Source organism: Puma concolor, chromosome E4, assembly GCF_028749965.1.
Source record: "Puma concolor isolate L17-30 chromosome E4, mPumCon1.1.hap2, whole genome shotgun sequence".
Taxonomy (NCBI): domain Eukaryota; kingdom Metazoa; phylum Chordata; class Mammalia; order Carnivora; family Felidae; genus Puma; species Puma concolor.
This window is the reverse complement of record NC_141683.1, coordinates 29,545,361-29,568,010: the sequence shown is the minus strand read 5'-3', so window position 1 is coordinate 29,568,010 and position 22,650 is coordinate 29,545,361. Positions and strand designations below refer to the sequence as shown.

Below are 22,650 nucleotides of genomic sequence, written 5' to 3'. Positions count from 1 at the left end.
GTGAGATCATGACCTGAGCCGAAGTCAGACACGTAATCAATTGAGCCCCCAGGTGCCTCAAGATTTTATTAAAAAAAATTTTTTTAATGTTTATTTTTGAAACAATGTGAGAGACAGAGTGCAAGCAGTAGAGGGGCAGACAGAGGGAGACACAGAATCTGAGGCGGGCTCCAGGCTCTGAGCTGTCAGCCCAGAACCTGACGCGGGGCTGGAACTCACGAACCGTGAGATCATGACCTGAGCCGAAGTCGGATCCTTAACCGACTGAACCACTCAGACGCCCAAAAGATTTTATTTTTAAATAGTCTCCACACCCAATGTGGGGCTTGAACCCACAAACCCGAGATCAAGGGTCACACACTTCACCGACTGAGCCACCCAGGTGCCCCTGATTTCTGTTCTTTATTATTTTCTTCCTCTTGTTTGTTTTGGGTTTATTTTGCTCTTTTTCTGGGTTCTTGAGATGGGGGCTTAGATTATTGATTTGTGATTTTCCTTCTTTTTTAATGCACGCATGTAGTACTATAAATTTTCCTCTTGGCACTGCATTGGCTGCATCTCACAAGTTTTGAGATGCTATATTTTCATTGTTACTCATTCCAGTGTATTTTTTCATTTCCCTTGAGTTTCTGTTTGACGCTTAGTTTATTTAAAGTCTACAGCCATACCACCCTGAACGCACCCGATCTTGTCTGATCTTGGAAGCTAAGCAGGATCGGGCCTGATTTGTACTTGGATGGGAGACTCTTAGATTATTTAGAAGGGTGTTGTTTAGTTTTCAAGTGTTTGGAGAATTTTTTGTTATCTTTTTATTATTAATTTCTAGTTTTGTTTCATTGTAGTTAGATGACACACTCTGTACAATTTTAATTCTTTTACATTTGTTGATTTTTTTTTAATAAGTCAGGATATCTTGATACATGTTTTAAGGGCACTTGAAAATAAGGTATATCCTGCTGTTGTTGGATGGAGTGTTTACGTGTTGATTAGATTCTGTCAGTTAATGATGTTGATTGAGTTCTTCTCCATCCTTGCTGATTTTCTGTCTGGTTGTTCTACCAATTCTAGTTGTTCATCAGCTGTGATTGTGGATTTGCTTATTTCTTTTCTCAGTTCTATCAGGTTTTTCTTCATTTTGAGCTCTGTTGTTTGGTGCATACACAATTTGGATGCTGTTTTCTTCATGGGTCCATCCTTTTATCATTATGCAATGTCCCTTCCTGTCTCTGGTAATTTTCTTTGCTCTGAAGTCTACTTTTTCTGAAATTAATATAGTCATTTCTGATTTCCTTGATTAGTTTTGCATGATAATCCTTTTTAACGTTCTTACTTTCAACCTGCCTATATTGTTATATTTGATGAGTTTACTATAGACCACATATTGTCACATTATGTTTTTTACTCCTTTCAGCTAATCTCTGTATTTTAAATAATACACTTAGACCATTTACAAGAATGTGATTATTGATACGTTTGGGATTAAGTTTGCCATTTGAATTTTTGTTGTCTGCTATTCAGGTTTTCTGCCTCTCTTTTTTTCTCCTGCCTTCCTGTGAGTTACTGGAACATTTTTTTTAGAATTCTGTTTTATTCATCTGTAGTGGTTTTTTAACACATTTCTTTACTGTTTATTTATTTTTGAGAGAGATAGAGAAAGAGAGAGAGAGAGAGAGAGAGAGAGAATGAACGGTGGAGGGAAGAGAGAGAGGGAGACAGAGCATCTGAAGCTGGCTCCAGGCTCTGAGCTGTCAGCACAGAGCCCAGAGCAGGGCTCAGACTCAGGAACCGTGAGATCATGACCTGGGCCGAAGTTGGATGTTTAACCGATTGAGCCACCCAGGTGTCCCTGTAGTGGTTTTTTAAATTGAGATATAATTGACATATAACATTATATTAGTTTCAAGCATACAACATAATGATTTAATGTTTGTGTATATTATAAAGTGGTCACCACATTAAGTTTTATGAGTAGTGTTTTTGGGTGCATATCTTTGCATAGCTTTTTTAGTGATTGCTATAGATATTAATATATATATATATATATATATATATATATATATATATATATATAAAACGTCACAGTCTATATGATGTTGTAATATTACCAGTTTGAGTGAAGTACAGAGTATTACCTACCTTTATATCTCTTTATCTTCCCCTGTTTATAATATAATTGTCAAAATATTTTTTTTAATAATTTTTTTTTTAATTTTTTTTTTCAACGTTTATTTATTTTTGGGACAGAGAGAGACAGAGCATGAACAGGGGAGGGGCAGAGAGAGGGAGACATAGAATCGGAAACAGGCTCCAGGCTCTGAGCCATCAGCCCAGAGCCTGACGCGGGGCTCGAACTCACGGACCGCGAGATCGTGACCTGGCTGAAGCCGGACGCTTAACCGACTGTGCCACCCAGGCGCCCCCGTCAAAATATTTTTATATGCATTTAGAACCACATCAGAAAGTGTTATAATTTTTGTTTCAACCATCAAATGTAATTTAGAAAATTGAAGAGCAAGAAATCCTACTGCATCTACCCATATTTTGGCTTAACAGTTTCTTCCTTCCTTCCTGATATTCCAAGATTTCTTTCTTTTCATTTCCTTCCTGTTTAGAAAAATTCCTTTAGCCATTCTTTTAGGGTAGATCTGTTGGCAGCAAATTCTCTTAGTTTCTCTTCAGCTGAGAGTGTTCTTGACTTTTCTTCATTCCTGAGTGATATTTTTACTGGGTGTAGGACTCTGGGTTGATAATTCTTTCTTTCAGCATTTGAAAAATACTGTGCCACTTCCTTCTGGCCTCCATGGTTTCTGATGAGAAATCCACTGTTGTTTTAATTGTTTTTCCCTTGTAGGTGAGGTTTCCTGTTTTTCTGCTGCTTTTAAGATTTTTGTTCTGTCCTTAGTTTACAGTTTAATTGTGATATGGCTTGTGGATTTCTTTGGGCTTATCCTGTTTTGCATTTGTTAAGCTTTTTGGATCAGCAAATTTATGTCTCTTACCAACGTTGGAAAGTTTTCAGCCTTCATTTCTTAGGGCACTTTTTCAGCTTATCCCCTTTCTCTTTTCTTACCAGAACTTCAATGACGTGTAAATTAGATTTTTTTATTATAGTCCCACGGGTCCTTAAGGATATAATTTTTTTCAGTCTATTTTCTTTGTATTGTTAATATTGGGTAATTTCTGTTGTTCTGTCTTCCATCCACTGAATTTGTTGTTATTGTTCTCTCTTCTCCATTCTGCTGTTGATTCCTGAGATTTGTATTTCAGTTATTGTGTTTTCAGTTTAAAATTTTCCATTTGGTTCTTCTTCACGTCTTCTGTTCGCTGCTCTTCATTATTGCTGGTCAGGGGGTGGGATTCCGGTTCCCCACTTGGACCTGCTGACCTTAAAGAGGGGAGCTGTGATTTAAAAAAAAAAAGAAAAGAAAGAAGACAACAAGGGGTGCCTACATAGCTCAGTCAATTGGGTGTCTGACTTCAGCTCAGGTCATGATCTCGTGGTCTGTGGGTTCGAACCCCGCGTCAGGCTCTGTGCTGACAGCTCAGATTTTGATTTTGATTCTGTGTGTCTCTGTCTCTCTCTCTGCCCCTTCCCTGCTTGCACTCTCTCTCTCTCTCTTAAAAATAAATAAACATTAAATATTTTTTTTTAAGAAGAGGAGAGTTGTGGCCTCATTACCAGCAGATGGGCCTGTCCTGCTCACTCCTTACTACTGGGAGGGGTTATGAGGGCGTCTCATTGCAGCCTCAGCCTGGGGACCAGGGACTCTGCTTCCCACTCAGCCTTTCCTGGTATGAGTAGAGGTGGGGCCACAGTTCTTTCTGTGGCATTGCCTGGAGGGGAGCAATTATTGTCTAAAAGTTTTCCGTCTTGTGAGACTGCCTCTTTCCTGGTCCTTTGGCTGGAGAGAGCAGGCTTTTGTTGAGGCTTTTTTTGTTTGTGCCTGTTGGTGTCTGAGTTGCTGGCTTCCTCAGTTCCAAGTCTAGGGTGTGTGAGACAAAAAGAAAACCCAAGGACTTCACCACCATGTCAGCCCCCAGAGTCCTGAGGTTCCCTAGTCATCTGCCTTTTTCTCTCCACCTTTCAGAGTCTTTTCATGTTTGTTTTAGGTACAATGCCCAGGGTTTGTAGTTGTACTTCATGGGAGTCATAGGGAAAAGTATTCCAGATCTTCCTGGGATGTGTGTTTTTTTGTTTTGTTTTGTTTTTTTAGCACCTATCTATGCCAGCCCTTAGAGATACAGACTAATGAAATTTATTTTTGCTTTCAAAGAGCTCAAAGCCTAGCAGAAGAGAGAGACATGCAAACAAATAGATCAAGTCCTGATTCTAAGTGTTTCAGTAGGAGACCATGGGAGGTATGCTGGAGGCTTGAAGGAGACAGTGGTCACCACCTTACCTGGGATGGGGTTAGGACAAGTCTGGCTTCCTTCTTAGAGGAAGCCATTATACTGAAGCTCCACTTTGAAAGAGAAGCAGATTTCTGGATGGGCACCATGGGAGAGGGCATTCCAGCTGGGAAGACAGCGGGTACAAAGGCTTAGGGGCATCACACAGCTTGAGGACTCAGAGAACTTCACTGCAGGCCATTTGCTGTGGCTGGAGCATGGTGTGGGAAGGGAGTGGCATGATGAAACCCGAGAAGTTGGCAGAGGGAGGGGAGGGAGAGGGGACCAGATTGCAAAGGGCATTGTGTGCCGTGCTACCCCTTGAAAGGGTTTGAGGCATGAAATTATATGGTCGGGGTTGCATCATCCTGGGAGGGACTACACAGGAGGTGCAGAGACCAGTGAGCAGGTTTTCATCATGGTTCAAGTGAGGTTAAACATAGACGGTGGTGGAGATGGGCTGAAGGGATCCACTTGAGAGATATGTGGGAGACCAGATGCACGGGATGGAACCGCTGAGGGAGGAGGGAGGAGGGTGGCTCCTTGGCTCAGTAGCCCAAACTGGGGAAAAGAAAAAATGAGTATCAGGTTTTGAGGGAGGAAGAAAGAAAGCACGTTCAGCTTTGGATGTGTTGAGTCTGGAGTGTCTGAACGGCCCAGCGTGGACGTCAGGCAGACACATGTCTCGTCAGGGAAGTTAACGCCGGAGAGGGACGGAGATGGGAACCATCACGTAGAATTGTTAGTTAAAACTGTGGAGCTCACTGAGAGGGACTTTGAGAACGGAAAAAAAAAAAAAAAGACCAAGAACAGTGCTGCCACGTGGAAGGGGTGGGATGTGGCGAGGGCCCTGGGAGGACGCTGTGGGGGAGTGCGAGAAGGGAGGGGCAGAGCCCGTCACAAGCTTATGTCCATCAGTCTTACCAAACCCACGCTCGTATTTACAAGAGAGGAAGTGTAGTGCAGGCAGTCGGCTACATGAGTGACGGAAGAGCCGAGGGGCCCCACAGAGGAGGAGGCAGCTACCGCTTCTAGACAGAGAGACCCCAGAAGCCCGTGGAAGCTGAAACCACAGAGGGCCAGTCTGGCCAGGGCTGGGGCCACCGAGGAGACTCGGATGCTTCCAGAGATGCCTCCTGAGGTACAGAGGGAAGGAGAGAAGTCCCCTGGCTGCTCCCTTCTGCTCACTCTCCATGTGGAGACAGTGCTTCCTGCCGGCAGAACTTGCCAGAAGGCGTAGATCAGTCCCAGGACAGGCAGCTTCGGCAATCAGCCAGCCGCCCCCCACACCTGGAAGAGCAAGAATGAGGTGAGGGCAGTGCCCAGGACTGGCACGGAAGCCAAGGAGCAGGGACGTTCAGGAAGGGAGTATCCTGCAGCATCCGGTGCCACAGAGGTTAGCTGGCCTGAGAAGTGTCCTGGGGTTGGGAGACTAGGAGAGCATTGGGGACGTTAGGGGAAGGTGCTGAGGTCCAGTCTGAGTCTGGTAGACAGTCCTCGCAGAGCTGCTGACCCAGGGCCAGGTCTACGTTCCCCCCTCAGTAAGCTAGACCCGATCCCAGACACAACCGCTCTGCTACTGAAATCTAAATTAGCATCCCACCCTTGACCTTCAGCTCGTGTCCTTGCTGCTCCCTACATCCCCAGCCTTTGGAGACAATGTGTACAACGTCCCACAGTATCCCCTGCCACACCTCTGAGACCCAGGCCCCCTGCCTGGCTCTGTGGGTCTCAGCCTGAGGCCTGATGTCCGGGTGTCTGACGGGGTCGAGCATGGGGGCTCTGCGCCCTCTGAGGCTCAGCCCATTTGGTGATTTCTCAGCCTCCTCCCTGCCTGGCTGATTTCTTTGTGCGCCTCTGCCCGGCTCACGCTGCGCCAGGCTCGCCTGCATTGGTGTAATAACCCTGATCCCGTGCTTGGCGGCGAGGAGACAGCAGGGGCAAGCCCCATCCAGGGCTCATCAGCCCCTGTGCCCCAGCTGCGTTAATGGCCCAAGCCCTCCAACAAGCCGATCCTGTTTCTTCGTCTGCAATTAAGACAGAAAGCTCGTTATCTCTCCTGCTCCCATTATCTGCAGACTGTGCTAAGGGGCTTTTTTCTCTAGAGCAGCACCTGCAGAGGCCAACAGAGGTTGACATTAACTCCTTCCCTGCTGCTGTTGGGAGCGTCTGGGTCAAAGAAAGCAGCCTAAGGAGGGAGCTGGGGCTGGTTGGAAACGCTCTGGGAGAGAGGGAGGCACAAGGGCCCGGGCACGACTCTGTTACAGTCTCACTAGGTGACCTTGGGCAAACAGTTGACCTTTTCTGAGCCTTGGAAAGCCTTTCCCCCCTTCTGCCTGGGAAAGCCTTTCCCCGCTTCTGCCCAAGGAAGCTATGAAAATGAATAAGAAGCTGTTTGGTTATCAGCTCCCTTGAGTAACTGTACAAATCCCCAGTCTTGTATTATCATGGCAGCAATACTGCCAATAGTCAAAATACTGGGCCTCAAGATAAAGCATGTAAATAGCCTAGCAACCAGTGGTGGTCATGCCTGGGGAAGATTTGCTGGTTGGGACCTGGAACTGCCCAAAGGGACTTGGATTTGGTGGGGTTTGCAGGCCCCCTTTGCAGTGTGTCCTTCACCAAGTCACTTAATCTCTCTGTGCTCTAGTTTCTTCCTCCGAAAAGTTAGGGAATCCAACTGGAGAATCTCCAAGATCCTTTCCAACTGAGAAATCCTATTACCCTCAATGGTTCTTCTATACGATGCAATCTGTGGAGGAAGGAAACCAGCATTTACTGAACCCCTAATATGTGCCAAATCTTTCACATCTATCATTATTTCCATTTTAAGTGTGAGAAAAAATAAGGTTTGGAGAGATGAAATAAGTTGTCCAAGGCCAAACATCCAATACACAGAGGACTCTCGATTCAAATCCACATTTATGAGGCTGTAAAACCATCACTCTTTTCATGACACCCTGTTTTAGGAGAGCTGCCCATTTAAATGGCTCCTTACAAGGTAGAGCTGAGTGGAGAGGGGAAAAAAATAACCTAACTAAAGACAGAGTGTGAATTCTGACCCCTTAAGTTCTCTGGAATCATAGTGTCCTTAGGGAAGAATGATCGAAAAAGAGCCTTATTCCCTTTGGTCTCCCCATGTGACTGAGAGATTGCCTAAGATGTGTGTTCAGACTCTGAAAGTAAAAAAAGTGAGTGTAATCTTTTGGCATTGAATTCTTGTTGCCGTCTGGGTAAACTGAGACCCAGAGATGGAACATATCTTCTAATTCAGCAGCCGTTCCAGACGAAGATCTGTTTGTGGGTAGCAGACCCTGCTGTAGCCTAATGAGAGACCGCTTGAGCCCATTTGTAGAATCTCCTCGGAGTCCACCAGAAACTGTCAGGGCTTGCTTATCCGTCCAGCCGACAGGCTGGGACAGCTCCGATGCGCCACCAAGATCTGGATTTGGGACCTTTGGCTTAGGTCTCTAATCTGTTCCTGAGTCATCCAGAGAAAGGGGTCTGGGGAAAGTCTGGAACAAACAGGAATGGAGGGGATCCAGGAATCTCTTGGCCAGCTGGCAGGAAGCCCAGACCCTGGCGCCCCATGAGGGAGGGGTGGGGGAAAGAAGAGCCCCTACATTTTCAAACTGAGTAACTCAAGAGAGTGAGACAGTCCAAAAACCCTTACTTTGGAAGCAACCGACTGAGGCCTCCTACCCAGCCCCCGCCCAACCCTAGCCCCGTGCACAGGTGATAAGACGAATCTTCCTGACCTGGGTTCCCCATTTGGACATTTGTCCCAGCAGGCTGTTTTTCTCCCTAGTCCCTCAGGCTCTGAACAGGTCCCTGGCACCTTGTCCCTGGAGTCAGGCCCTAGGCTGGATCTCCCATCTTCCTGGTTTTGGGATTTGAATTTGTGATATCTCATCTTTTGCCAAGAGCTTTTTTATGGAGTACTAAAGACCCTGGGTGCCTGGCTGGCTCAGTCAGTGGGTGGAGCATGTGACTCTTGATCTTCGGGTCGTGAGTTCGAGCCCCACGTTGGGTGTAAAGATTACTTAAATAAACTTAAAAACATAAAAATAAAAACCCTTAGTGCAGCAAATCTCCAAGCATGTTCTGTGGCTTTTAATCCTGGAAGACACTCTGTGGTAGGGCATAAGACGGCGGGGGGAAGCACACGAATAATTTCCTGCAGAAAAATCTATCTGCCTTTTGGAATCTTGATCTACCTATGATCCCATTTATAGGAAAGTTTCAGAATTGGCAGTTCCGTGCAGCCAGAAAATAAATGCATGGTTGCCAGGCTGAGGACATGGGAATTGACCACTAGTGGGTATGGGTTTCTGTTTGGGATGGTGAAAGTGTTCTGGAATTAGATAGTGGTAATGGTTGTACAATTTTGTGAGTATACTCAAAGCCGATGAATCACGTACTTAAAAAGGATGAATTTTATTATATGTGAATTATGTCCATAAAAAAAAAAGAAACCCAGAATTTCTCCAACTTCTTTGAATATAGACCCATTCTATCTCAGGGCTTTGATTAACACCCAGTGGAAACGCTTAAAAATGGCGAGTGTTGAAAATTGCCATTTTACAGATGGGAGAAGGAGAAAGAAATAGACATCTGTGCCTCAGTTTTGTCACTTTTAAGATGAGGATAATAATAGTTAGCACCTTGTCGGGTTGCTGTGACACAAAGTGAGTTAATATATGTAAAGCACTTAAAACAATGCCTGCCCAGTAAGTACGGAATAAGATGTCTGTTGTCATTGTTATCTGAGTGAGCACTATGGGATGGTCACCAAATGTAAGCTATGTAGCTTGGTCCTCAAAACCACCCTCTAAGGCAGCCATCATTATCTCTGGTTCACAGATCTAGAAAGTGAGACTCCAGGAGGGATGCCTAATAGTCCCTGTGCCACTAGTGATGGACATGGAGGGGGAGATTGTCACCGGTCCTTCTGATTCCACCCTGCCCCTGAGGTCTAATCTAAAATCCCCTAAAGCCCCTGCCTGACTTTCTGTGTGTGCAGGTTTATTGAGGTATAATTTACACGAAAGGAAATTCAGTGAGTTTTTATGAATGAATACAGTTGTTTCACTACCAACCGGATCATGATTTAGAATATTTCCCTCTCTTCAAAGAGTTTGCTCCCTGGCCTAGGCAGCCCCTGCCATGCCTTTTTTGGCATGGGTGTCAATGGCCACATGAGAGGTGCCAGCAGAGGCAGAGGGGGGTGCTGCAAGGGGAGCTGCTGTTTGCTTGGGCGGGGCCTGCGGGGCCAGGGGACAGAGCATCAGGGTCACAAGCCAGTGGGCTGGGCTGGGCCTCGCTCTTATCAGCGGAATCAGCCAGGGTTCTTGCCCTTCTGAGAACTGCCTTTTTGCCCCCTTTCCCAGCATGGCCCTGGCAGAGAGGGAGGGAAGGGGCGGCAGGTGGGATGGGCTACTGCGGTGTTGCGTGGAGCTAGGAAGCCCATGTGCATGTCTGTTTCTGTAACTGACTCACCAAAGACCCTGGACAGTGACTTGTCTTCCTAACCGTCACTTCGGGCCCACCTGGCACTCCCTACACCCTTCCTTTGCTTTCTTTTTCTGCTTAGCCCCATATCAACTGCTACCTGGCTTCTCTTCATCACATCTTTTCCCACTAGGATGTAGTTAGCTCTCTGAGGAGGAGCATCTAGGGCTGAATTTCTAGCCTTTACAATGAGGGCCCAACCCCCTCCTTCCCCTCTTCTATAAGACAGGGTGTTACTCTGATTTTCTAATCACTCTGAAGGTACCATGGGATCACCTGGGAGAGAAGAGACAGAGGAGGGAGGCTGCGGTAGCTGTCACCCCTTAGCAGTGACAGTGTGGTCAGAAGAGGAGATCTGTGCCCAGAGAGCCTCTTTGTCAAGAGGTAGGGAGGGATAGGTCAGTTTGCACAACCTCCCTGAGTCAGGGCCCGGCCCAGGGCTCAGTGGCAATGGGGTGGCCCCCATGCTCCAAGCCAGGGGTTCAGCCTACCCTGGCAGGGGCCGAGCAGGTCTGGCATAAAGGAGGGTGTGTGAGCTAGGTTGGCACCAGGGAAAATAAGTATGTGTAAATGTATGCAGATGTATGCAAATCTCTGCAGCCCTGTAGACTGCAGTGCTGGCTCAGGGTAAAACATCCACAGCCCCACCCTGGGCCCCACCCCAGGTGTGGCCTCTCTCCTCTGGCTCAGGAATCCCTTCTTCCTGCTTCTCTCTCTCCAGGGCATCTCTTCCCTCTCAGTGCTCACGCCCCCCCCCCCCCCCCCACTCCCGCCCACCCCAACCCCCACAGGAGGTCTGGGAAAGTGAGAAAGCTGAGTCCTGAGTTGGGGGAAGGGAAGAGACATGGTCCCATACTGAGGATGTGACAGCACCTGAATGTGATCAGACAAAGCTACCATCTCCAAACTCTCGGTTGCGGTTCTTTCTTACTCAACTCCAGACATCAAAAATGCCACCTTCGAGATGGGACAACACTGCTCAGTCATAGGCAGGGCTTGGCAATGTCTCAGGTGCAGGCTAAGCAAAGGGAATAGTCCGTGACTGAGCCACTCCACCTCCCCTCTCAATCCCCCATCCCCCTTTGTCCCTGCAGCAGAACCCCACCCCCACCCCCCCACCATCAAGGGGCAGGGAGAAGGGCCCTGAGGTGTAGGAAGCTGCCCTACCTGGGTGGGAAGCAGACTCCCTTGGTTTGGGCTTCCATATTCTATTTTTATTTTATTTTTTAATGTTTATTTATTTTTGAGAGACAGAGACAGAGCACGAGTGGGGGAGGGGCAGAGAGAGAGAGGGAGACACAGAATCCGAAGCAGGCTCCAGGCTCTGAGCTGTCAGTACAGGGCCCAACGCGGGGCTTGAACTCACGAACTGTGAGATCATGACCTGAGCCGAAGTTGGATGCTTAACTGACAGCCACCCAGGAGCCCCGTGGGCTTTCATATTCTAAACCCCTGCCAGCCCTGTCCTTTCGGCTACCTTGTACCTCCCCGCATCTGCCATCAGCAAATCCATGAGGAACCAGCAACCGCAACACAATCCTGGCCCAGAGTTGGAGGGAAAGACATATGGGCCTTGCCCTGAAGAAACCCTACGGTTCCCTGAAAGAGTGCAGGTGGGGACACAGACTCAAGAACCAGCAAATTCCATCACTGAAGGCCTGGAGTGGAGTCTAGAGAGCTTCCAGCTCTATCCCTCATGTGATTGTTCATGAAACAGACCCAGAGTGTGGAAGGGACTTCCCGAGAGCCACACAGTAGGGCCCTACAGCTGGGCTCACGGCGCTGGAACTGGAACCTGCCTCTCCTGATTTCCATGCCCTGCTCTGTAGGACACACCCTTCTCACTTACTCCATTCAGTGGCAGTGAGGGGGGTAGTCAGTGAGTCTGGCTCATGAATTGAAGAATGGGTGGCCTGACCCAAAAGGCTTCCTGGAGGAGGTGGTGTCAGAATTGTGCTGTAAAAGCTGAGATGCATGAAGAGTGGCAGGAGATAACTAGTTGTACCCAGGGACTGTGAAGGAAAGCTTCATCTTGTGTTCCAGGTGGCAAAGTGAAGTTCACTGTGGGAAGGGGCAGAAGGCCCCATGGCCACGTGGGATGAGGAGCCAGCCCTTACCTCACAGCTCTGAGCTCTACCTGTCAGACCAGGAGTGAGTCCAGTGGTGACTGGGGATTCCCTTGGTGACCCTCTTCTGTCATTCCCATCTTGGGGCCATACCCCCTCCCAGTCACATCTTTCTACTCTTCCTGATTTCTAGGGGCCTCTGTAGACATTGGTTAACCTGCACAGGGCCTCCCCATCATCAGACATTGACAAGCCCTGCCTATGATTGCCCCAGACCCTGAGCAGCATTGTCCCATCTGGAAGGTAGAAATTTAGCTCTCTGGGGCTGAGTAGGGACTGCAACCAAGAGCTTGGGGCAGGACTGGGGAAAGAGGTGTTTGATCATGCCCTGGCTCTGGCTTTCTGAGGCCTTAGGTGACTGATGCTTTTCCCAGCCCCAGACCATCTCCAGTGGCAGTCGCCGTTCATCCATCAGCCCCACGGAACCTGTCAGCAGGTTGGGGCTACTTTGGTTCTCAGGCTTCAGTGCACTCTTGGCCAGAGACAACTTCCCCTCCCCTGAGGGGTACTAATGCAGGCCCATAAATTAAGACATCTGCTTTCCCTCCAAGCCCCGGGAACCTGGGCCCTACAACATCTACCCCTGTTTTCTTTGGCCCTGTTCAACTTTCCTCCAATTAGTCAGGCCCTGGGGCAGTGGCTAGACACAGATGAGTCAGAAGACTGCAGAACCACATCCAGAACCAGGAGTTTATCCAAATGTCAGTGACCTTTCCCTGCTGATTCCTCATTTTCTCAGCCATTGTTTAAGCTCTTTTGTCCTGGGCCTGCACCACTGTATTTGTAGTTGCTTGTAAATTTCTTTGACATATCTCTACTGGTATTATCACTAGAAGGGAGAGAAGTTTACCACTGACCCAGGATTCTGTCTCCTCTGCTGCTAGCAGACTGGGGCTCCCAGTGGCCTCAGCTTTGGCTCCTCCCCAACTGAGAGCCACAGCCTCTTCCAGGCTATCCCTCCTACTTCTGTTCCAGTTGCAGGTGCAGGGAGAATCAATGAGGCTGAGGCCATCAGGGGCTCACTGAGATGGTGACGGTTTAGGAGCATGTGTTAAGACTTCAACTTTTGGCCCTTGGGGTCACTGTAATAGGACCACCCTCAGAACAGGTAGAAAGAGGCCAAGTGCACCCAACTGCTCCGAGAACACCACCAGCCAAGAGCTAAGTGCCAAGGAATCTAGCCTGTCTACTGGTAAGTGAGTGGTGCATCCTAGCCTATTGATGGCTCACAAGGCCATCCTGGGCCCTGGCAATTCTTAGCCCCATGCTATGGAGTGCATTATGAAGGCAAGGGCTTATCTTCGCCTTACTTGTGCACTTCAGAGCCTCCAAGGTTGGAAGGTTGGGGCTCTCAGTATGACCCAGGAAAAGGGGGGGTGCAGGGGAAGAGGGTGCAGGAATGAGAAGATGTGAAATGCTCCCAAACTGCACAGGGTCTGGCAAGGCTTTGCAGGAGGAAACATTAGGAGCTGGCTTATGGGAGAGGTCAGACTAATTTTGAGGACATCTCAGCCCAGACTGCTAACAGAGCCCTTTGTGGAGCCCTCTTTCAGCAAGGAGAATTGCTGGGGCCTGGCCTTGTTGGGCCTTGGGAGAGCTGAGGCTCTGAGTTATTAAAAAGGGGAAGGAGGGTGGAGGAAAGGCAGGTAGAGAGGTGGACGTTATGAGGGAGGATCAAAGATGGATTCCCTCTGTGACACATGGATAGCAAGTGAGGTGAGGTGAGTGAGGGGCAGGGGGGAGAGGGACTGGCCCTTGCATCAGCCAGCCTTGGCAGAAGCTAGGGCTGAGCAGCTAGATGGGAAGGCAGCTCTAGCCTCCACCCGGTGCTGGGGAACTGGGAGCTGTCCAGCACAGGAACCTGCTGAAACCAGAAGGGGCCTGGCCTGAAGGAGGCCTCAGGGGAAAAGTGTGGTGGCTCTCCCAGGGTGCCCTCTGTGGCTCACTGCCCCTTCTCTGCTCCAAGGATTAAGAGGCCAGTTGAGAGGGCCAACCCTAAGAAAGGGAACACTGAGCAGAGAACCTTTGCATTTTCTCTGTGGAAAGGGCATTGGCAGAAGACGAGAAGGAACAGGGTGTTCAAGAAACGCACCAGTGTTCAATTCTAAACATTAGTCAAGTATGAGGTACTTCTCACTACTCTTACATGTCCTGTGCCGAGCACCGCTAGGAAGCCCCCCAAGAGAGCGACATGAAAGCATTTGAAGATTGCTTCATGCTTCTAGTGCTAACTGTATAACCAACAGTTTGGCCGTTGGGCCTGCCACATGGCTGAGGACTAATGTCCAGGCACACCACCAAGTCTCCAGGAGACCGGGAAGGTCCTGAGACACTCATTAGTGGGACCTCCAATCCTACGTGCTGATAACCCAGGCCATCTCTGGTGTCTGCCTCTGCCACAAAGCTCACTCGTGTAAGCTCGATTTTGTCAGGCTCTCCTATGGGCTTCAGTGCTATACTAGGTACAGGACGTGTAAGAGTAGTGTAAGGCACTTCAGTCAGACGGATGCTTAAAACTGAACACTGGGTGCTTCGTTCCCACACCTGCCCTCCCAGTTGAAGCTGTCTGAATAACCCGTATCTTCAGAAGCCCCACCTAGCTCTCTCCTTCCCTCTGCTCTGATCCCATACACCACCTTTTCTTCAAGTGCTTCCTTCAAGCTCCCTCCTTCCCCCAAGTGCCAAGGGATGCTGAGTCTGTTTCTCACCTTCATTCACCAGGTCCCTCCTCTCCAGGCAGGGACTGGGAGTGGAGTGGTGGGAGGCTGGAGCAGCTGGGCACGCTGTCACTGCAAGTGGGGATCAGGGTTGGAGGTTGGTCCTCCATTGTGGCTACTGTCTTCCAGCCAAGGGAAAGGGGAAGAAACCCCATCCCAGTGCTTTTTGGCTGACGTGAGAGCACCATTCCCTCTTCCCTCAGTCATTGATGCATCTCCCCTGCAACCTGGATGTCTTTCCCCACTCGGTGTAGTACCTCCCATGCCAAGCCCGATCCTTCCTGACCCAGCACTCTCCTCCTCTATGAAGTTATTAACTAACTGTGGTCAAGTCCCCTTCATGATTGTCTCCTCAGCAGTTCTGTGTGTCACTTGTACCAGACATACTGTGGGGTAGCGGTTAACATTGGCTCACAGGGTGCTGGGTGGCTCAGTCGGTTAAGCGTCCAACTCTTGATCTCAGCTCAGGTCTTGATCTCAGGGTTGTGAGTTCAAGGCCCATATTGGGCTCCAGGCTGGGCATGGAGCCTACTTCAAAAAAAAAAAAAAGAACATTGGCTCAGGGCCAGCAGCCTGGCTGAAGTATTACCCACCCCACTCCTTAGTTGTGTGATTTAGGCAAGTGCCTTACCCTCTCTCTGCCTCAGTTTTCTCAGCTGTAAATAAAATGAGAAGGATAACATTATCTACCTTGTGGGGTTTTGTGAAGATGGAATGAGATGATCCATGTAAAATGTGGGGAGCAATGCCTGGCACGTGGTGAGTATTCCATAAATATTAGCTTTGTTATTGCCTCTTCCTAGCCTTGGACCCCAGCTCTCCCAGCAGGCTGGGAAAGGTGGCCGAGAGTACATTCACTTTATCTCCCATCAGCCCAAGAGTTTCCTGATTACAGGGACTCTTCCCTTCACCCTGAGGTTAGTCCAAGTTAGTCCAAGGCTTTGGACACACTGAAGACAGAGTATGATCAAGCCAGTCCTGTTACTGGCTGGGCTCATGTAGAAGAAACTGAGGCAGCTTGTGGGCGAGACTTGCAAAGAAGTCCTCAGTTTTTCTAGGTTGGGCAAGAGTTGACCTTGTCATTCTTTGACTCTGTCCTTGGCCCAGATTTGGTGCCTGGTTGTGAGATTCCCTTTTCCATCATGCTCCATCATTACTTCGTGTGGTTATCTATTCGACCATGTTTACTGAGCATCTACAATGTAGACAGGACTGTACAAGGTATGGGAGACACAGTGGTGAATAAAGTACAGTCTTCTGCTTCAAGAGAGCTCCCGGCCTATTCATTGGGAAGATACTGAATAAGTGGGATGGGTTTTTACAAGGGAGAGGCAGTGGGAGCATCGATATGGTGTGGGGGTCAGGGAAATTGTCGCTGAGAAAGGACCTGTGACAAGGAAGGGGGTCAGTGAAGAGGATGAGGAGAGAGCGTAGTCGAGGCCTCCTGTAGCCCCACCTGGCTTCCCAGCCTCCACCCTCCCAAGGCACCCAATATTTCTCAGAATTCACACAAACCTACCTTGGCCAAACATCTTCCTCTACTTTCCTTCCCACCCCTCCCACCTCTCTCTGAAGGTGGCTCTGCTGTCTTTCTGGGAGCTGTGTGGCTGTTGTGACTTGGGGCTTCCTGGTCAGGTCTCAGTGTGCAAACCACAGACTATCACATAACTTCCTAACATGCCCCTGGGGCCCTCTGGTTAAAGCCTGTGGAGAGGGTTTGCAAAGACACCTTCCTGTAGGTTGTGGAGCCCCTGCTCCACTGTGCTGAGGGCTGAGCAGCCGATGGCAGCGAATAGGGCCAGATTTCCTCCCTCCCACTCCTCAGGAAGCTCTGCCTCCAGCACTCCACCCTGCTTCCTGTTTAGTAGGGACAATTTCCTGGCCTGTTTCCTTGCCAGCGGTGTCTCATTTCCTCCTCTCCCTCCCCTCTCTTGGAGCCCCTGCTCAGTGTGATGAGGGAGGCAGGCCCCTCCCCTGTGCAGTGTGCCCTCTCCCTCCTGACTCCATTTCCCTGGGCCTCCAGAGAGCAGTGGGAGGGGCAGTCTGCCCACCCTCCTCTGCAAGGAGGCAGGGCACAGCTCTCTGTAAGAGAAGGCAAGCCCAGCTACAGGGCATCAAGGCGTCCAGTTCCTTCAACATCTATTGAACGTCTTCTATGTGCCAGGCACTGTACTGGGTGCCAGGAGTCCAAACTGAGAAGCCAGTGCTGTGTAGACTGTGGAAGCTTTGGCGGAAGGGCAGTTGGGGGAGAGCGGAACTTAGCTCTCCAAGGAAGGTCAGCGAGGACTTCCTGGAGAGGATGATATCTGAGCTGAACACAGCACGAATAGAAATTAGCTAAAGAAAGGCATGAAACCACAGGGTGTGTGGATAAATGATCAACGTTGAGACCAGGAGGGCTGGGAGATGAGGCTGCGAGACAGGGAGGAGTCAAGTCAAGAAGGGTCTTAGAGACCCCCCCAAGGAGCCTGATTTTATTACATGGGAGAGTTATAATTAGATTTACAATTTGGCCAGGTCATTCTGGCCTCAGTGAATAAATGGTGCGAGTGGACCAGTCAGTGTGGGGCCAGGACACCAAGTTGTGTGTCCCGGTGAGAACTACCAAGGGCCTGAACTAGGGCAGTGGCACTAGGGTGCAGGGGTCAAGAAAAAATGGCTGGACCACAGGACTGACAGGACATCTTGGCCTGACACTGGGGACCTGGGTTCTGGCCAGTTCTGGTTCTGGCTCTGTGACTTTGGACAACCCCTTACATTCTGCAAACCACAAGTCCACCATCTATCAAGTGCCTTCCCCACCTGGTAGAAGGAACCGAGATGATGGAAGTGAAGCAGCAGGTGAGGGGGGGTCATTGTGTAATTGCCATTTACAATTGGTAAAGGCCGTGGGGCTGCAGCCTGATAGGAGCCCAACCCCTCTGTGATTCCTCAGGTCCATGGCAGGGGTAGATGGGAGGGAGCAGTTGTCTCTTTCTGTGGCTGATCCTGGAGCTGGCCAGCTCTACAGAGGTCGTTGAATCCCTGTCCCTTCCTCTGGACAGGTGATCATCATTAGGGGGACACCAGAACCAGGAAGGATCTGCCCTTAAGAAAACATTTTTGGAGGCACCCCTAGGGACAGGGACTTCTGTTGGCCCCACCCAACACATGAGGAGGGATAATGCGGGATCCCTGCCTACTGGCAGACACCCACCCTTACAGCCTCCCCACCTGGGCTTTGCCTGGCCAGGGTGAGACCCCCAAGAAGCAGAATCTGCAGAGGAGGGCCTTCTGGCCAGATGAGGTCACAGTCGTCTTGGATCACGTGTTGCAGTGTTTCCCAGCTCCTTGTCATTTTCTGGTGTCCAACCCCAATCTTTCTGGCTGGAAGGGGACTTCCTTTTCCAAGGCCCTGTTTTCAATGGGAATGGAGAACAAAGGCTTCATATCTGCAAAGCTCATTAGCCAGCTCCCCTTGACCTTCACTTTGGGGATAAGCCACCCCAGTCCATTAACCTCTCACTGGCTGGCCCACACTCTGCACACCCCTCTCCCCCAGATGCCATTCCAGTTCCCCGTATCCCCTCACAGAACACCGAGCACAACACTAATTGGCTGCAGGTTTCATAAGGCCGTGACCCATGGCTGGTTCAGGAGGATGGATTTTTCTGGCAGCCCTGCCTCCGTGGCGCCCAGCCAGCCGAATCCAGGGCTTAGGGTCCACTCTGCTGCTTGTCTTGGGAGCTTCTCTCCACGAATCTTGCGACTCTAGAAAATCAAAGCCTTTCCCATGAGCCTCTCTTGCTAGGAGGGGGACCCATCATGCAAGCTTGCTAGCATCTGCTCTGATTCTTATTCAGCACCACTCACGTAATTGCTATAAAAGAGACCAGGCTAAGGGACAGAGGGAGGATGGGAAGGTGTCTGTGTCATAAACAGGGAGAGATATTTAGTGGTTTTTAAGCGCCATAGTCATCTCCAGGGAGAGCTTGAGAGGAAAAAAATAACACTTTATTTGGAAACAATTCTGAGATGTAGGCTCATCTCGGCTTCACTTTCCCTGCTGTTTATTATGAAGTGTTCTGTGCTCAGAAATCGGGGCTGCGTTCTGAAGTCACAGGCCAAATTCTGGGCTCCAAATGACGGGGCAGCTCAGGCTAAGTTATCTGCCCTAGAGGGGAAGGGTCTGGAGCAGGGCAGCTCATCTGTGCTTCTGGTCACCTTATTCTTACGGCCCTTGGGGACAGAGAGCCCACAGTCATTCCTAAGAGCCTTTTACCATTGAATGAGCCTTTTACCATCCATCTGTATGGGAGGGAACCAAGGCTGGAGCTAAGAGGAGCCCCAGAAGAAGGAAGGTTCTCAGGGTGCCTGGGTAGCTCAGTAAGTTAAGCGTCTGACTTCGGCTCAGATCAAGATCTCGCAGTTCATGGGTCGCATCGGGCTCTGTGCAAGGGGAGGATTTGGGGTTGGATCCTAAAACAAAAAAGACATTAGTGGAAAAAACTGGTGAACTCCGAACAAGTTTAGTTTACTTTAACAGTAAAGTGCCAATGTTAATTTCTTACTTTTGACATATGTGGCATGGCTGTGTAAAACATTAACATCGGGGGAAACTGGGCAAAGGGTTTATGGGACCTCTACTATCTCTGCAACTTTTCTGTAAATCTAAAATTCCTTCAAAGTGAAAACTTCATTTTTAAAAAAAGTTGGGGGGCACAAAAAATAGACAAAGACGAGTCAGAAACTTCAAGAGGGGTGAAGCTTTACAGCACTTGGGTGTCTGAGCCCTCAATCCCAGTGGAAAAGCAAAGGGATCTCCTGATGCTAAAGCCCTTTGGATCAAGTTTATTCTGAGATAACAAACCTCCAGCACTTGACCAACTCCCTACCTCAAGTCTGGTTCTGGATGCCTCATTTCGTCCATCTTTGGAGCCAGAGCTGTCTTCTGGGAGGTTTGCCCCTTCCTAGGGCTTCTGCAAAAGATTAAAGCTGATCCCCTGTCTGGCTCTAGGGACCAACTCGATTAGAGGGGTCTTCAAACTGTTTTTAGCAGTAACATGGAGAGCCAAGATTTAAAACAGATAAATCTGAAGCTAGTTAAAGCAGGGAGAGCCCTTTCCATTCCTTCATGCAGCCACAGTGCTGTCTCCAGCAGCCCTTTGGAAATGCAAACCCTCTTTAGCTCAGGTTAGCCGCTGCTCCCCATAGCATCTCAAGATGAGCTCATTATGTACGTTTCTCACACTCGCCCCACACCTGACCCACCAGACGGAATGAGTGGTTTTGTAAAAATCCACCTTTTAAGGGTCCAGAATGAAAATCTCCCTGATCTAAACAATTGGCCCATGCCATGAGTGTCCGAGGGCTGTTCTCTCCTACCCAGTCACTGTCAAGGCCAAGTTTTCCCTAAATCTCTCTTGCTGCTGCGGTTGCAGCCTTTTTTTCTTCTTGTTCCTCCCAGTGCAGGAGAAAATGAACTAGACACCATCAGAGCTAAAGCAACTCTGTGTTCTTGAAGCTGCAATTAATCCTTCTCTAAATCATCTTTTCGTATGTGAAATCACTTAAGGTCCTGCAGGCTCAGGCCACAGGGCAGACCTTCTGAGCCCCCCCCCCCCCCAAAGAGAAGCGCTCAGAGGAAGATGCTGCTCTAGGCTGGGGTGCTCTGAGAGGAGCAGAGCTAGGAGCCGGCTACCCCTCTGGTTCACACTCCCCCTGGCTCTCCCCAGGCCCACTCAGCCCCCACTCTCCGCCTCCCCCATCCTAGCAGGTCTGGCTCAGGCCAAGCAGAAGTGGTCCCCACATCCCACTGATGCCTATTGGCATTATTGGGAAAGTCAGCCTCGAGACCACAGAGGGATGTGGGGTGCTGGGAGCTAGAGCTCGGGAAGCACTGTAGACAGTGAGACAGCTGAATTAAACAGCATCTGTGTGAGTCACTGCCCTCCCGCCTGCCTCTCCAGTCCTGGAGTGAACCTAGAAGCTGGTGAGACAGTTGCCTCCTCAGCCAGTTAAATTGCTCTCTAAGGACAGAAGCAGAAAGGCTGAACTGAAAATTACAACAGAAAAAGTTTAGGCTAGACATCAAGAATAATCCTGTGAATTTCATGTGCCCCCAAAGGATTTTATGGTATCTCTTTCCTGGGAGGCATCCAGTGGTTTGCCAAAGCTCTACCTGCCCGGGGTAACATAGGTCAGTCCTGCCCTCTTCTATGACGTGGTTACTTCCATATTCATGAGCAGTCCTTATGTGGCCCCAGCATGGAAATGCTCGTCATTGTGAAATATACAGAAATGATGGTTGTACACTTTTACCTGTAACTATTGTCAGGTCTCCCCCTGCTGCCTTTGCTCCTGGTGACAGAAGTCATTGCTTTGGCAAAATTAATTTACTTGGAAATGAACCTGGAGGATGTGCCTTTGCTTTGTCTTCCATGCCTCTGTGTTCTCTCTTCCACTCTCTCGCCATAGTTACATGTGATTTGGGTGCTAGGAACGGCACCCAGGCACCATGGAACCCTTCCCTTCCTTGAAGAAGGATTGAGAGTGACCTCAGCCCAGACCTATAGGTCTCCACTGCAGAGAGCAGACCCAGGTCTGGTGTTAGGAGTCAGAGCGCCCAGCATGTAAGACATCCACAGGTGCTCAGGATTGGGATAGGTTCTTGACCAACCTAATTGAACATGATCCTCCTGATGACACTCTGAGGGAGAGATTATTATACCCATTTCATAGGTGGGCAACTCAACCAAGAAAGGTTAATAGTTTGCCTGAGTCTCAGACTGTAGGCTGTGTTGGTATAGGTGGAAGCCAGGTCTTTGGACATTGGGAAGAGGGCTCTTTCTACCCCACCACACAGCTGTCAATTCTGGTCATAGTCATGGTAATTAAGACAATAGTGGGTAGTTGGTCACAAAAGGCCAACAACTGTAACCATGTGATTGACCCCTTCCTGAGCTCCCACTACGGCCAGTGCTCATCACATTGGCACTGAGTCTTGCAGCAGCCTTGTGAGATACATGTCGCTGTTCCCATTTTGAAGATGAGAAAACCAGAGCTCAAAGAGGTTATGTTGCTTGAGAAGGCCACACTTCAAGGACTGGGTAGAGTGGAGAGTCAAATCCATGTGTTTTATCTAAAGCCTGTCATCTTTCCACTGTGCAGTAGAGTCTCCCCCGTAGAATTTCCCCACTCTGATATTTAGGAACTTCTTTTTGTCTAAATCTCCACTCTTTGTGCTACAATGTCAATGCAGCTATGAAAATATATTAGTATGTGTTTGTTTTGCCTTGTTGTTTTTGCTGAGGGCATCCAAGCAAATACACAGTTGGTGACCCAGCCCCAGGGAGGTTGTGTGTTCTCTCTTCTCGTTTCTATTTTTCTCTCTTCACCCTGGTCCTGTCTTCTGCTTCTCTCCTGTGCCTTTGTGTCCCCCCCAGGGTATTTCTCTACTTTCCCACCTTCCCTTATCATCCTTTCTGCTCCCTTAGACCTCAGCAGCCAATCCTGTACCTCCAGCCTCTCGTTGCCAAGCAACAGGCTTCCTACCTGCCCCATTGTGTTAGAATCTCCATGACAACAAGTACTGCCAAAAGAGAGGGAAAAAAAAAAAGTTCGGTGATGGTAGGAGGAGGTGGTGAGACCCTGTATTTCAGGACATTCATACAGTTTTACCAGCAACAACTTGCTTGCTCTCAGGGCCTCTGGAGAGCATCACAAATAGCTTAAACCAAAACCTCATGAGATAACAAGTCAGGAGAGTGACAGTCTGCAATCAGAGACATAGATTCTAGCTTAGGGACATTTATACGAGGGCCAAGGATGAGGGCCACAGGCGTTTAGTGTTTAGATAGAGTGGGGTTGGGCCATGTGATCCCCTTTCTGTGGATCAATTCAGGAAGGCAGCCTGGATAAGGGAGGAT

General features: G+C 49.1%; 1 protein-coding gene and 1 long non-coding RNA gene across 3 annotated transcripts in view; one reads left to right on the top strand and one right to left on the bottom strand.

The window, feature by feature from the left end:
• Positions 1-22,650, top strand: part of NAV1 (neuron navigator 1) — a 247,991-nt gene that overhangs the window by 32,911 nt on the left and 192,430 nt on the right. The gene's annotated exons all lie outside the window — the stretch shown is intronic.
• LOC147572540 (uncharacterized) lies at positions 18,719-19,751 on the bottom strand. Its single transcript, XR_015245743.1, has 2 exons — positions 19,618-19,751; positions 18,719-19,201 (listed from the first exon to the last, which is right to left on the bottom strand). It is a non-coding gene; the product is annotated as an uncharacterized LOC147572540 (long non-coding RNA).